Source organism: Natator depressus, chromosome 2 (genome assembly GCF_965152275.1).
Source record: "Natator depressus isolate rNatDep1 chromosome 2, rNatDep2.hap1, whole genome shotgun sequence".
Classification (NCBI taxonomy): domain Eukaryota; kingdom Metazoa; phylum Chordata; order Testudines; family Cheloniidae; genus Natator; species Natator depressus.
This window is the reverse complement of record NC_134235.1, coordinates 247,500,622-247,513,809: the sequence shown is the minus strand read 5'-3', so window position 1 is coordinate 247,513,809 and position 13,188 is coordinate 247,500,622.

The following is a 13,188-nucleotide window of genomic DNA, read 5'->3' as shown; positions in this document are numbered from 1 at the left end:
TCAAGAGACCTTTGTCTCCCGCCCCCCACACCTCAGTTTTATCTCCCTGTTCCCCCCCTTGGGGGGGGTTCCTTCTTCCAAAGGAGTTTACTTTTTTCCTCGGGGTTATGCCTAGATCCCCCAGTATTTAAGCATTGCCTAATTTGTCAGGAGTCTCTCCCATTCTAGCTGTACGCGTTGCTTAGGAGCCACCCATGTCCCTTCTAAGGAAGGTTCAAGACAGGGAGATAAAGTTAAGGCTTCTCATCATGGAGTATTCCTTCTGTCCTCCTTCGGACCCAGGCCCAGATTCCAGCTCCTCAATACATCAGAGTTCTGAGAATCAGAGTGCCTACTTGCCAGGGAGGTCTGCCCAGGAAAGCCTGTGAGGGATGATTCTAAGACTTCTATGAAGAGTAGCGCTGAATCCCTTCTGAAAAGAGTCAGAACTAAGAAGCTCTGGTCACCTCAGAGACCTGCCACGTGGGAGACCTCACATCCTAAAGAGAGTACTGTTGAGGTTCCAAGATCCTCTGGTAGTGAGTGTCTTGTGAAAGTCCCATGTACCTCTAAGGCTCACAGTACCCATCATCTCTCAGTACCTAGGCTAGTCTTGGTACCATCCAAGCAGGATCAGGGCTCTAGAGACTCTAAGCTCTCTGCATCAACCAGACCAGTACCGATTCTGGTGTCAGTGGCTCCTGCACTGCCAGTGGTACCCAAAAACATGTTAGACCAGTTCTTTACAAATAAAAGTCATCCTCAATATTACCAGCATCCAGCTCTGAACCACACCAGGTTCCTGAACAGCTTCACCTGGTACTGCAGGAGTTTAGGTTCTCCCAAGGCTTGATTATTTCGGACAAACCCAAGTTACCTCTGTTGATGGGTGCTGAAAGACTCTCACACCTCATTTCTTGCCAGTGCCACACCATTTCACCAGACACTCTCTGGTACCCACTGGCATAGATGGACACCTTGTCTCAATTCCCCGATCACTTGCCCCCATCTAGACTTTGGGGAGGGTAGCTCCTTTGACTCTCAGATATCTGTTCAGAGTTGTTAGATTACTAGTCCAGAGGTGCCTTTTCCAACAGCCTTTCCTTAAGAGAATCCTTGAGGCACAGACATGCATGGGCCACCCCACACTTCTCTTGGTATGAGCATTCATGGGTGCCCCCCTCCCCTTATTGACCACCCCAGTGGTCATTCTGGGATCCATGGGCTGCCTTTAGGGGGCAGTTCTCCAGAGCTCCTAACTACAGCCATGGGGAGCATCAGAGGCAACAACCTCCTACTCCTCCAGCTCTTCCACGTCAGTCACCTCCTCAAGAGGAATTTTTCAAGGATCAGGAGAGAAGGGCTGATGAGGAAGCTACACCCCTGACTAATATCTTTCTCCTCACCTGATGAGGCAGTAAGGCCTCCTCCCCAGTCACATGCAGATGATTTTAAACTATTTCATGATCTCATTTAAAGAATTGCAAATTCTCTCCCAATCCTTTGGGAGGAGATTCATAAGACTCAACACAAACTGATTGAGATCCTTCATCCTGCCTTCTCTGGCAGGGTAGCCCTGCCTATAAACTAGGCTCTGCTTGAACCTGAAAAGACAATTTTGCAGACTCCAGCTACCATACCCGACATGTACAAGAGGGCAGACAAGATGTACTATGTTCCCACCAAGGGTTCAGAGTTCCTGTTCACACACCCTACCCCAGCCTCCTTGGTGATTGATGCAGTCAATGACTATAACAGGCAGCACCACTCTATGTCCACCCCTCATGATAAATACGAAAAACAATTAGGCTTGTTTGGCTGCAAGAGTTATTCTTCTGCATCACTATAGTTTAGAGCTGCCAAATACCAAGCCCTAATGGCGAAATATAACTCCACCAATTATGGAAAGTTCAATGCTTTTATTGACCATCTGCCTCAAGAACAATGAGAGCAATTTCAGGCTGTCATTGATTTATAGTGAGGAGTTCACTACAGTCCTCGCTGGATGTAGCGGACACAGCACTCTCTGGCAACAGTGATTGTTATGTGTGGGGCAGGTTGGTCAGAATGCTGTTGGGGTTCTCCCGTTCAACAGATCCAAGCTTTTTAGTGAGTCCACTGAGTCCTTGCACCCTCTAAAGCAGGGGTCAGCAACCCATGGCACGTGTGCCAAAGACAGTAGACAAGTCCATTTTTAATGGCAGGCTGCTGCCTGCTGGGGCAGCAGCAGCCTGCCATTAAAAATCCTGCCCTGCCCAGCCCGCTCTTCTCCGCCCCCCACCCCCTCTGGCGGGGGCAAGGGACAGGGGGCAGAAGCTTTGTCCCGCCGGCTCCCCTGCCTCGTCCCACAGTGTGCTGGGTTCCTGCCACTCCTCCTCCTCTCCATCCCTCCCTGCTGGCCGATCAGCTGATGGCCCTTCCAGGGGGTGGGGGAGGAGTGGGGTCAGCATGCTCGCTGCTACCGGCGAAGGCAGAGAAGAAGTGGGGGCAGGGCCTTGGAGAAGGGGGGGTGGAAGCGGGCATATCCCCTCCAGCCCCCTGCCGTGAGCACCCCACGACCCCAGCCCTCTGCCCTGACCCCACCCTCACACACACCCAGCCCTCTGCCCTGAGACCTGCAGCCCCGCACACCCCTCAGGCCCCTGCCCTGAGCCCTGTACCCCCCCTCACACACACCCAGCCCTCTGCTTGACTCCTCCCCCTGCCCCCCACGACCCCAGCACCTCCACACATACCCAGGCCCCCCACACCCCATGCCCTGACACCTGCACCCCCCTCACATGCCCCCAGCCCTCTGCCCTGACTCTTGCACCTCCCACGTACCTAGCCCCCCCATGCACCCACCACATCCTGACTCTTGCACCCCCCACATCCCTACCCCCACCCTGAGCACCAATCGGGAGCTCCTGCACACACACCCCCCCACATTCCTACCTGCACCCCTCCCACCAAATGGGAGCTGCCCAGGTAAGCACTCCACAACCAAACCTCCTGAACCCCCTCCCTCATTCTAGCTCCTGGCCAGACCCTACACCCCAACCTGCTCCTTCACCCCCAGCCCTGTGCTCAGTGCACTCTCACCGTCAGCTCAGTGCAGAGAGAGGAAGAGAATGGGCCAGAACCAGGGAGAAGGTAGGTACGCACTGTATATGGGCAGGGCCGGGACCCCAGACTGGCAGCGGGCTGAGCGGGTGCAGCAGCTGGGATCCCAGCTGGCAGGAGCCGGCAGATGGAACCCCTGAGTCGCAGTGGGCTGAGCCGCTCAGCACACCGCCGGTCTGGCATCCTGGCCGCCGGCCCCACTCAGCCCGCTGCCGGTCTGGGGTTCTGGCTGCCAGCCCCTTACCAGCCAGGGTCCCGGCCACAGGGCCCGCTCAGCCCGCTGTTGGCCTAGGTGAACGGAACCCCAGACCAGCAGTGGGCTGAGCGGGACGGCGGCATAAGATCAACATTTTAATTTAATTTTAAATGAAGCTTCTTAAACATTTTGAAAACCTTGTTTATTTTACAATACAACAATAGTTTAGTTATATAATATACAGACTTTTATAGAGAGAGAGACCTTCTAAAAACATTAAAATGTATTACCGGCACGTGAAACCTTAAATTAAAGTGAATAAATGAAGACTGGCACACCACTTCTGAAAGGTTGCCAACCCCTGCTCTAAAGGATTCAAGCACCATCCTCCAATCTCTCAGTATTTACATTCCTGTGAACAAGAGGAAGTTCAGTAGGTCGCAAATCACAGTACAGAGGTTTTGCCCCATTCTGTTCTCAGTCTGCCATACACCGCTGGAGCCTCCCAAGAAGACACTCAAGCAGAGGGACTGGGGCCAAGTAACTTGGAGTGAAGTGAGGAGCACTAAAGATGTATATATTTGTCCCCTGTGGAGAAAGGATTAGCAAAACCTACTGTATCACAATTCCTACAGCACCTGGCACAAGGATAAAGTTAGTGTTTTGCCCTATAAATAAGGCTACAGTTTTGTCATGGACATTTTTAGTAGAAGTCAGGGACAAGTCACGGACAATGAACAAAAATTCATGGAAGCCATGACCTGTCCCTGACTTTTACTAAAAACGTCCCTGACAAAATGGGGAGGGAGGAGGGTCCAGCGCCCTTCCCCACTGCATGCAGCAGCAGGGAGCTGTGCCCCCCACCCCCCATCCCTGCCCAGTGGCTGGAAGCTGGGAGGGACCCCTGACTATGGGGCTGGGAGCTGGGGGGGGGGTCCACCACTGCCCATGGTGACTGAGATCTGCGGGGTCCTCTGCCACCCGCAGGGCTGGGAGCTGGCGGGGGGGGGGGTCCCCCGCTGCTGTGGTAGCTGGGCTGCTGCGGGAGGGTCGACCTGCTGCCAGCAGTGGTTGGGCTGCTGTGGGGCTCCAAAGTCATGAAGGTCTCTGGCAGTCTCAGATTCCGTGACTTCCACGACCTCTGTGATGTACTCGTAGCCTTATCTATAAGTCTAGTGAAGAACTAAGAGAAGTCCTTGCTCATAGGGAATTTCTCTCTTGCCTTCAAATGTAGTTGTAGTTTCAACTCGCTATGAAGAATGGCACCTTGTTACTCAATATAATGACTCCCTGTGCATGTGCACATCCTCTCTGCTTGCTTTGCTGATGAAAACAAGCGTTCACTTCAGCTTTCAGGCTATATTGGCTCTGCATTTCAAACTATGACAGCCATGGATGAGCGAGCTGCGTCTAACTCTGGATCGTGCACCATCATTGATTTAATGAGGAAAGCTCCAACTGCAGAATGTTAACTGCTATTGTGGTTAGAGGCAGGAAGAGTACAGCCGGATTTTCCGATCCCAGGTAGGGAGCACAATTAGAAAAATCACCATAACCTGAGCACATTTGAGAATGTGGTCACTGAGGCAATATTATTCTTTTCACCAGTAGATGACAGCCCACATTTCACTCCACTTCTCACCTGAAAGGGTTAAGGTAGATGGGAAGGGGCTAAGGGGAAATTAGGCTGGTTAGGCAAGCCCTCATAGAAGATGGAGCCCAGCTGGACAGGAACAGGAACAGGCTCAGGTGGTCTAAAACTAAGAAGCTGAGAACAGCGTAAGTTATAGTCACTCTCTAACCTTTGAGAGGGAAAGGAAGAAACTAAGGAGAGACTAGAAGTCTTGGGGTCCTGGCCCTGGAAGAGGAGCCTGATAGAGACAAAATAGGAGCAGCCCAGGGAAACAGTAGCAAGGTTTGGGACAGTGTACACTTGGCTGCTGGTTATAGGGTCCCTGGGCTGGTACCCAGAGTAGTGGGGAGGCCTGGGTTCCCCTACCAGCCACTGGGGAAGTGGCACAGACCAGAAGACAGCCTAGGACAGTTATTCAATGGGACTTTGGTACCCTGGAAGGGGAGGACTATAGTGACCTAGCCGGAGGCCAAGCCATGAAGAGGGCCCTGCCTGTGTCAGAGAGAGAGAGAGGTGGCAGGGCATGTGAATGAGCAGCAGAAGTGGGTGTTGGACCTGGAAGGAGCTAATGCGCAGAGCAGCCAAGAGGAGGCCCCCTAGTGGTGAGTGAATCCCATGACAAGGTGGCAGTTGGGTCAAGTAATCCACCATTTGTGCTCTGTATTTCATTTTGTTTTTCCCTTAGTGTTCTCTTTCTTTTAGACCCTTGGTGGCCAGTGGGGGTAGGGTGCTTTCTTGGCATTGTGTATGGTCAAAGATTAGAATTGTGTCAACATATACCAGCACACATGGGAAACATTTTCACTTGTGCCCAGTTCTGTGTGGCCTGGAATCAGATTTATTTCAGTGCTTGGGGCAAGCCTTCTGACCAGGATGGCTGTGTACTATTTCACTGAACACCATAGCAGGAAACATGCTAACACAACACAAAGTGGCACGTATCAGTGATTAGGAAATCATCTATAGGAGCATAAAGCCACCTAGGTGGGTAGCATTTGGGGGCTCTTGTTTCCATGCACTGTGTTGTAGTGAGCAGTGCCAGTGTGTGTGTTACCCAAAGTTTGTGCCCAGAACTGCTGGAGCCACAATCACTTCTTTGTTACTCTGCGTTGCTGTTACTGCCACCTTCTCTGGTCAACTGTCACTTTCCAACTGCCACAGAACCTGTGGACTCCAACATTCCATCAGGTTCTTTCTCACAGGGCCCAGTGTCACTGAACCTGGTTATATATTAAACAAAAAAGGGCTCTCAGCCATGCTTGTAGCTGCTTCCATTGCTTCACACTGACTCAACAGACTCAATGACATGCAGACACAGTGACGATCCTGGAAGATTTGTGTTGGTGGCAAATGAGGGATGTGTGCTGCGGTGAGGGGTTATGGGTGCTTGGGGTTATTGTGTCTGTTGGTTGTGTTGTGTGGTTGGTTTTGAAGAACAGTGGCAGTCGGGCCAAGTAATCCACCATCTGTGCAGTCTCTCTCCTGCAAACAATGACATTTGTTGCACGCAAGTTAACTCGAGAATAAGAGTCATGATTGGTTGAGTTACCTCTGATATCACAATGATGCCTATCTCTTGGCATGACATAGATGCATGCCTTACTGTAGCTGTACACTGCAAGAGGTATAATTTGTAAAGTCAAAATGGCTGAGAACTTAAACACTGACCAGTAACTGACTGCGAATACCAGTGGTAATTCAATCTGGTGATATTCTGAACAAAAATAGCCTTTAGCTATCCTTGTAGATGTTTCCACTGCTTCATACTCAGTGTATAGACGTTCTAGGATTCAGAGTAACAATCCTGGAATCTTATTACATAGATTACATTAGTACCACACCATGGTAGGTGTTACATGAACATGGAGCAAGAAATAGGCCCTTCCCCAAAGAGCATATAGCTAAATAGACATGCCAGACAAAGGGTGGAAGCGGGAACAGATGCCTCTGTTCCTTGTGACTTGCCCAAGGTCATATGGCAGGCCAGTGGCAGAGCTGGGAGTAGAATCCAGGTCTTCTGTTTGCCAGCCCAAAATAACCTAGCCATTAGACCACACTGCCACAAGGTATCAATTTGATAATCACTATAATTACACATCACTTTTATTGCATACTTGATCATACAGCCTCACAGAAGCGCTTATCACTTCAATGATACATAAAAGGGCAGGTGCCTACCATGAAGAGTTCAGTCTAAATAACACTCAGTACAGTAAAGCAATAAAGGACAATAAATAAAACAAGAGGGTTGGGAGGGCTGTAACATTAAATGCATTTTGAGATATCAAAGGACATATAACAAAATCCCAATCTGAGGGCAGTTAAGTTGACCTAAGTTGCATTGCTCAGGGGTGTGAAACCCCCTCCCCCCATGACACAAGTTTTGCGCTGTCCACACTGGCACGAGATGCTCTCCAACCGACATAGCTCCTGCTTCTTGCCAAGGTGGAGTAATTAGGCCAATGGGAGAGCGCTCTCCCATCGGCATAGCGCGTCTTTACCAGACGCACTACAGCGGCATAGCCGCATCAGTGCACATGTGCTGAGGTAGTGCTGAAGTGTAGACTTGCCCTGTATTATCTTTCATCCATAAGGCAGGACAGTTTGCAACAAGGGAGAATTAAGCTTAAATATGTCTCAGACCCATTGAAAGTTTGAGAGCACCTTCCTTTCTGCCTCTGCTGCCATCGAGGAAACTCTCCCAGCCAGGTGTGCTCCCACCTTTTCTCCTCTTCCTCCAATATCCATTAAGTGATGGGTTTTTGCTTGACATTCTGAACTCCTTTCTAAGTGAGGAAGTCCAGTCCACCCATTAAATGGAGGATTAGTTACCGTCAGCACTGTGATCCATTGCCACCTTCTGCTCTTCCTTGGATTTGTTGCTGTGCCTGGCTGAGGACTGTGGACTCCCGTGCTCTGAGTATCCACGATAATCCACCAGTGGAAGCAGGAGGTTGCTCCTAAACATGAGCTGACTTCCTGGTTGGTGTATATGTTACCATTAAATGATGCATATGAATGAGCTGGATCAGTTGTTGGGTGAAGGCAATGTGTGAGATGCATAAAGGAAGGTATGTGTTTGTGAGAGACAGACAGATGGTATTTCATACAATTGTAATGGAAAAGGAAGAAGTAGCATCCAAAGTGCATAAATAAACTGTTGCCCAGCTCTGCTTTATGGTTGCTAAGACTTCACACTCCATCAGGTCTAAAAAGACCTCTGCTCCTTAACCAAACAGCCGAGGCTTACATACAACTGGATACCATAACTCACTAAATCTTCATCACTCTACAGATCAAATTCAGCTCTGGTGATTTGAAGCCAACAGATTTGCACATATTTACAGCAGGGCTGAATTTGGCCCATAATCTTCACTGTGTCCTTTGGCACAGCCTACATATTAACTAGACCAAAGCATTTATGTCCAAAATTCAACAGACTAAAGTTATGAGTTAGCTGAATTATGTAATAAGAAAGGGAAATGCAACTTCATTTAGAGAGCTACAGAGATAATTTAGTGTTCCCTAGAGCCTCTTGACACGATACCTGAAAAATAAGGGTTTCCTCCTCACTCTGTTTAATAACCTAGCTTTCCTAGAAACCTTCAATTAAGTCAAACAACTTAAAGCCCAATCTAGCAGCTCCCCACATGGTACTGGGATATTTATAAGCAAGTTACAGCTAAATTAGTTCAGCCTTTGCTAGATCTATAAATTACACTTTTGGAAGTGAGGCATCTGAAAAAACTGGGCTGCTCATCATAGTTCTCTTAGAGTATCTTCCAGCATCCAGCCTTCATATTTCTTGCTCCACAAAATAACACAGGCACTGATTAAAAAATGACTGATGCTGGATTATCTGATTCTGATTTATGGTGATCAGGAAGGATGGCTCAGTGGATATTTATACACGTTTCTCCAAAGGCCTTTGACTTAATTGTCTTATGAGCTCTTTGGGGCAAGGACCATCTCTTTTATTACAGTGCCTAGCAAAATGGGGCCCTAATCCTTTTAGATGCTATTACAGTATACATAATATTTAATTTATCCTCAGAAATATATTAGAATTGCAAAAAACAAAGGGACACTCTGGGGCTTATTTCCAGTGGGACTCCTCAATTGAGCCCACAATATTTGCACTTGCTTTCATTTCTAGAGATGTGAGTTAGAGCTGAGCTGGAAATTGTTCAAAATTTTTCCTATTTTGTATTGGGATGAAACTGAGATATTTCTCAATGTTTTGCAAAGTTACTGCTCTGACTCAGGCAGGAATTTGAACTTGGGTTTCCCACACAATGCCCTTACCTTTCTCCCTGTCTCACATACCCATTCACAGTGAAAGTTTAATCAAAGCTGATACGTTCCCACAAAAAGTTTGTTTTGACAAATCAAGTGTTTAGCTGAAAAATTCCCATGCAGGTGTATCATGAATAAGCTTTGATGGTTTTCTGGGGGTAAACAGTGGTTGGGAGAATGAGGAAGGGCCTTATTTGGGAGTGAGGAGAGGTTGGAAAGGAACAGCCATCTGAACATAGAAATGATCCTTGATCATTTTAAACTGTCTGTTTGCATGTATAAATGTGAAGGTTTGATTGTGCAACCGACTGTGTGCACAAGTATTAGAGGACACTGAAGAGGCCCTTTGACAATTTGATCCAACATATTTTTATTAAAATATAAATCCAGATAATAATAAATGACAGTTAACTAACACACAAACAGAAGTGATAACCTATTGAGATGTGTAGTTAAATACCTTCTGCAGCTTCGAAGGTTTCTTTTCATTAACAGGTACATCACTGGATTTGTTCGGTTGTTATGACTTAGGACAGGTCCACTCTACAAACTTTTGCCAGCATGGCTATGTAGCTCAGAGGTGTGATTTGTGACTGACGTAGCTGTCTTAGTGTAGACAGTTATTTTGCCAGACCGATTAACATAAGTTTCGCCAGCATAAGTGGTAGTGCGGACAGCGCTATGTCGGCAGGAGAGCGTCTCCCGCAGACATAGCTACTGCTGCTCATGGAGGTGGTTTTATTATGTTGACGGGAGAACTCTCTCCCATCGGCATAGTGCGGCTACACAAGCTATCTTACAGCGGCGCAGCTGCATTGGTACAGTGTGCCACTGTAAACTTGCTAGGATAGACATGGCCTAGAATAAGCTATCCCAGCAGTTTTGCCAGTATAAACTGTGTCCACACGAGGAGTGCTTAACATCCCTCCAGTCATGGGGAGGGGAAGGAGCAAAAAAGCTGGGAGCCACTTCACCTTGAATGGTCCCTTGAAATATGTGTTAACTAGTTATGCTAAACAATCCATTCCACCTTGTATTTAGCTGTGACATTCTAGATATATCTACGCTGCTGCTAAACACCAGTGGCTGCCCTGAGTCAGCTGATCTGGGCTCGCAGGGCTCAGGCTGTGCAGCTGTTTAGTTGCAGTGTTGATGTTACGGCTTGAGCTGGGTTCTGGGACCCTGTGGGAGGGGTGGGTCCGAGAGCCTGAGCTCCATTGAGAGTCTGAATAACTACACCGCAATTAAATAGCCTGGTGAGCCTGAATCAGCTGACACGAGCCAGCTGCAGGTGTTTAATTGCAGTATAGATAGACCCTCTGAGTACGTGTCCAGACCTGAAGAAGAGCTCTGTGTAAGCTCACAAGCTTGTCTCACTAACAGAAGTTGGTCCAATAAAAGATTACCTCACCCATCTTGTATCTCTAATATCCTGGGACTGACACGGCTACAACAATGCTACATGCTTTATTAGTTGCACACTTCTATCATTTCCTTGATCGATGTACTTCTACAGTGTGCTGCATCCCTGGTCCCTTTCAGATTGGGAAATTTTGGGGTTGGGGACTGTTGTCCCCATTCTCCACAGTGCTAAGTGGCTGTAAAACTGCACCATTCAGATTTGGTAGCACTTTGCACAGCTGTGAAGGGATACACAAGGTGCAAGGCTGCAGAGACTCAGGCCCTGTGTCTTCTTGAATGAGCCCTTCACACATGATGGGTGTGCACTGCTGCAGTCTAACTAAAGAATAATAAGGATTTGATCCAGAGCTCATAGATGAGCTACTTTTTCATGTTCCTATGGAAAAACCAAGTATGTTTTAAAACAAATAATACAAATCCTTTTGTTATAAGTTGACTGAGCTACATGATTATCATGATTTACTATTTGCATTAGCATAGTGTCTAGAAGCCCCAGTCATGGAGCAGGACCCCGTTGTGCTAGGTGCTGTACAAACACAGAATAAAATGAGAGCCCCTGCTTCAAGGGGCTTCCAGTCAGGACGATAAATCTTTGCATTCAGAAAAACATAGATGGAATCATGGCACTGGGGCTTTCGTATGTAATTTACTTCAGAATTTAAACTTCTCTGTGTTGTTTTCAAACAAAATTACTTGTAGACCTTTTGGTTCACAGCATGAACCCAGGGGGATTTGGCCAGATCCCAGGAGGTGCCAAACACTCTTAGTTCCCACTGACAGCACTGGGTACGTGGGCACTAAGCACTCACTATGATCAGGCCCCCATTTCTTTGAGTCTCCAACCAGAGGGACAGAAGCAGGAGTACCAACAGAGTTATGCACTACCTGCTGCCCCCTCATTTATCTCCACAGAGTGTTACTTTTGAAGCTTAATTATCAGCATCCGTGATCCTGAGCAGACAAGCTAAATGTAAATTTCATGGCAATGCAAATGCAGAATTTCCATTTCATGCTTGGAGGAGGGAGATAGGATTGTGAGACCTCATCCAATTGCAGCCCCTTCCTGAACTAATAGATCCAATCTGATTCAAAGCTGCTGCTGCTTCTGCCCTTGAGTCTATAAAATCACTGCAACTCCCCTTGCTACTTCTGTAGCTTATTCTTTGAATATGATACTCTACCCTTCCCAGTCCCCCAGAACTGATTCAGTTTCAAACACACTGGCCTCTCCCCCACCTCCCAGGATTTTAATCCATGACCCTGTGTTGCTGCACGCAAACTCAGTCAGGTCCCTGGCCAGTCAAGTGCTGTAGACTTCTAGTGAGTCTACCCATCACAGAATTAATATCACCGTGCCCTTACCCTGTCTAAGGACTCCATTGCCATGACTGGGAAAGATCAATTTTTAAAGCGAATGTTAATCTTCTTTCTGTGCTGCTCCCATTGCTTTAGGCTGCCATCCAAATTTGTTACTGTACTGAGTTGGCTCTCTTCTGCATTCAGCACTTCCTTGTACTAAGCACACTGTGTGTGTCATGAAACAAACAGTGCTACACAGCTCCTGAGTTACAAGCTGTTTAACACCTTCAGGGGCAGCATACTCCTATCTAAGGGCATGCCGACACTATAAGCTTAAGTCAACCTAACATAGGTTGATTTACTGCCACCGTAGTAATTACCGTGGTGGTTCATGGCCATACTACCCTTCTTCTGTGGGTGGTGTGTGTCCTCATAAGGAGTGCTTCGCTGAGGGGTAGTGAGGTGGTGGGGATGAGAGCCACAGCTCTCAGCTCCAAACACAGATCCTCCTGCCCTCTCAGCTCCCTGCCGGGAGCCCAGCTGCCCCCCCACCCAGGCTCTTGGCTCCCTGCCGGGAGCACAGCAGCCAACTGGACTCCGGGCATGGAGATCCATGCTGGGCACAGCCTTGCTCCCAGTGGGGAGCAGGAAGCCGAGAGCCTGCGGGGCAGCCGGGCTCCTGGCAGGGAGATCCACACCTGGAGTTTGGTCAACTACCGGGCTCCCAGGGGGGAGCTGGGAGCCCTGGCAGCAGCCCAGCTGGGAGCCTTGGCCGGGGGGCAGCTCCAGCTGGGACTGGGGAGCTGGCTTTCTTGTTAATTTCATGGCTGGAGCAGAGTTGTGAAATTGACAAGAATGACACCCAATAGATGTAAATAACCTGGTGTCTACAGGGAACACAGTGTCACCCTAATTACACCAAGGTAAGCCCTGTGCCTCTTGTGGAGGTGAAGTTATGTCAATGTAGTAGGGCCCTTACATTGGTGGGAGCAAGGCTTGTACGCTGACATGATTAGGTCGACATAAACAGCCTTACATTTACCTAACACTGTAGCGTAGACCAGGCCTTAGGGCTTGTCTACACTTACAGCGCCACAGTGGAGTACCTGCCGCTGTAGAGCTTAGTGAAGATGCTATCTACACCAATGGGAGAGCTTCTCCTGTCAGTGTAGGTACTCCACTTCCTTGAGAGGTGATAGCTATGTCGATGGGAGAAGCCCTCCTGTTGACATAGCACTGTCTACACCAGGGGTTAGGTCAG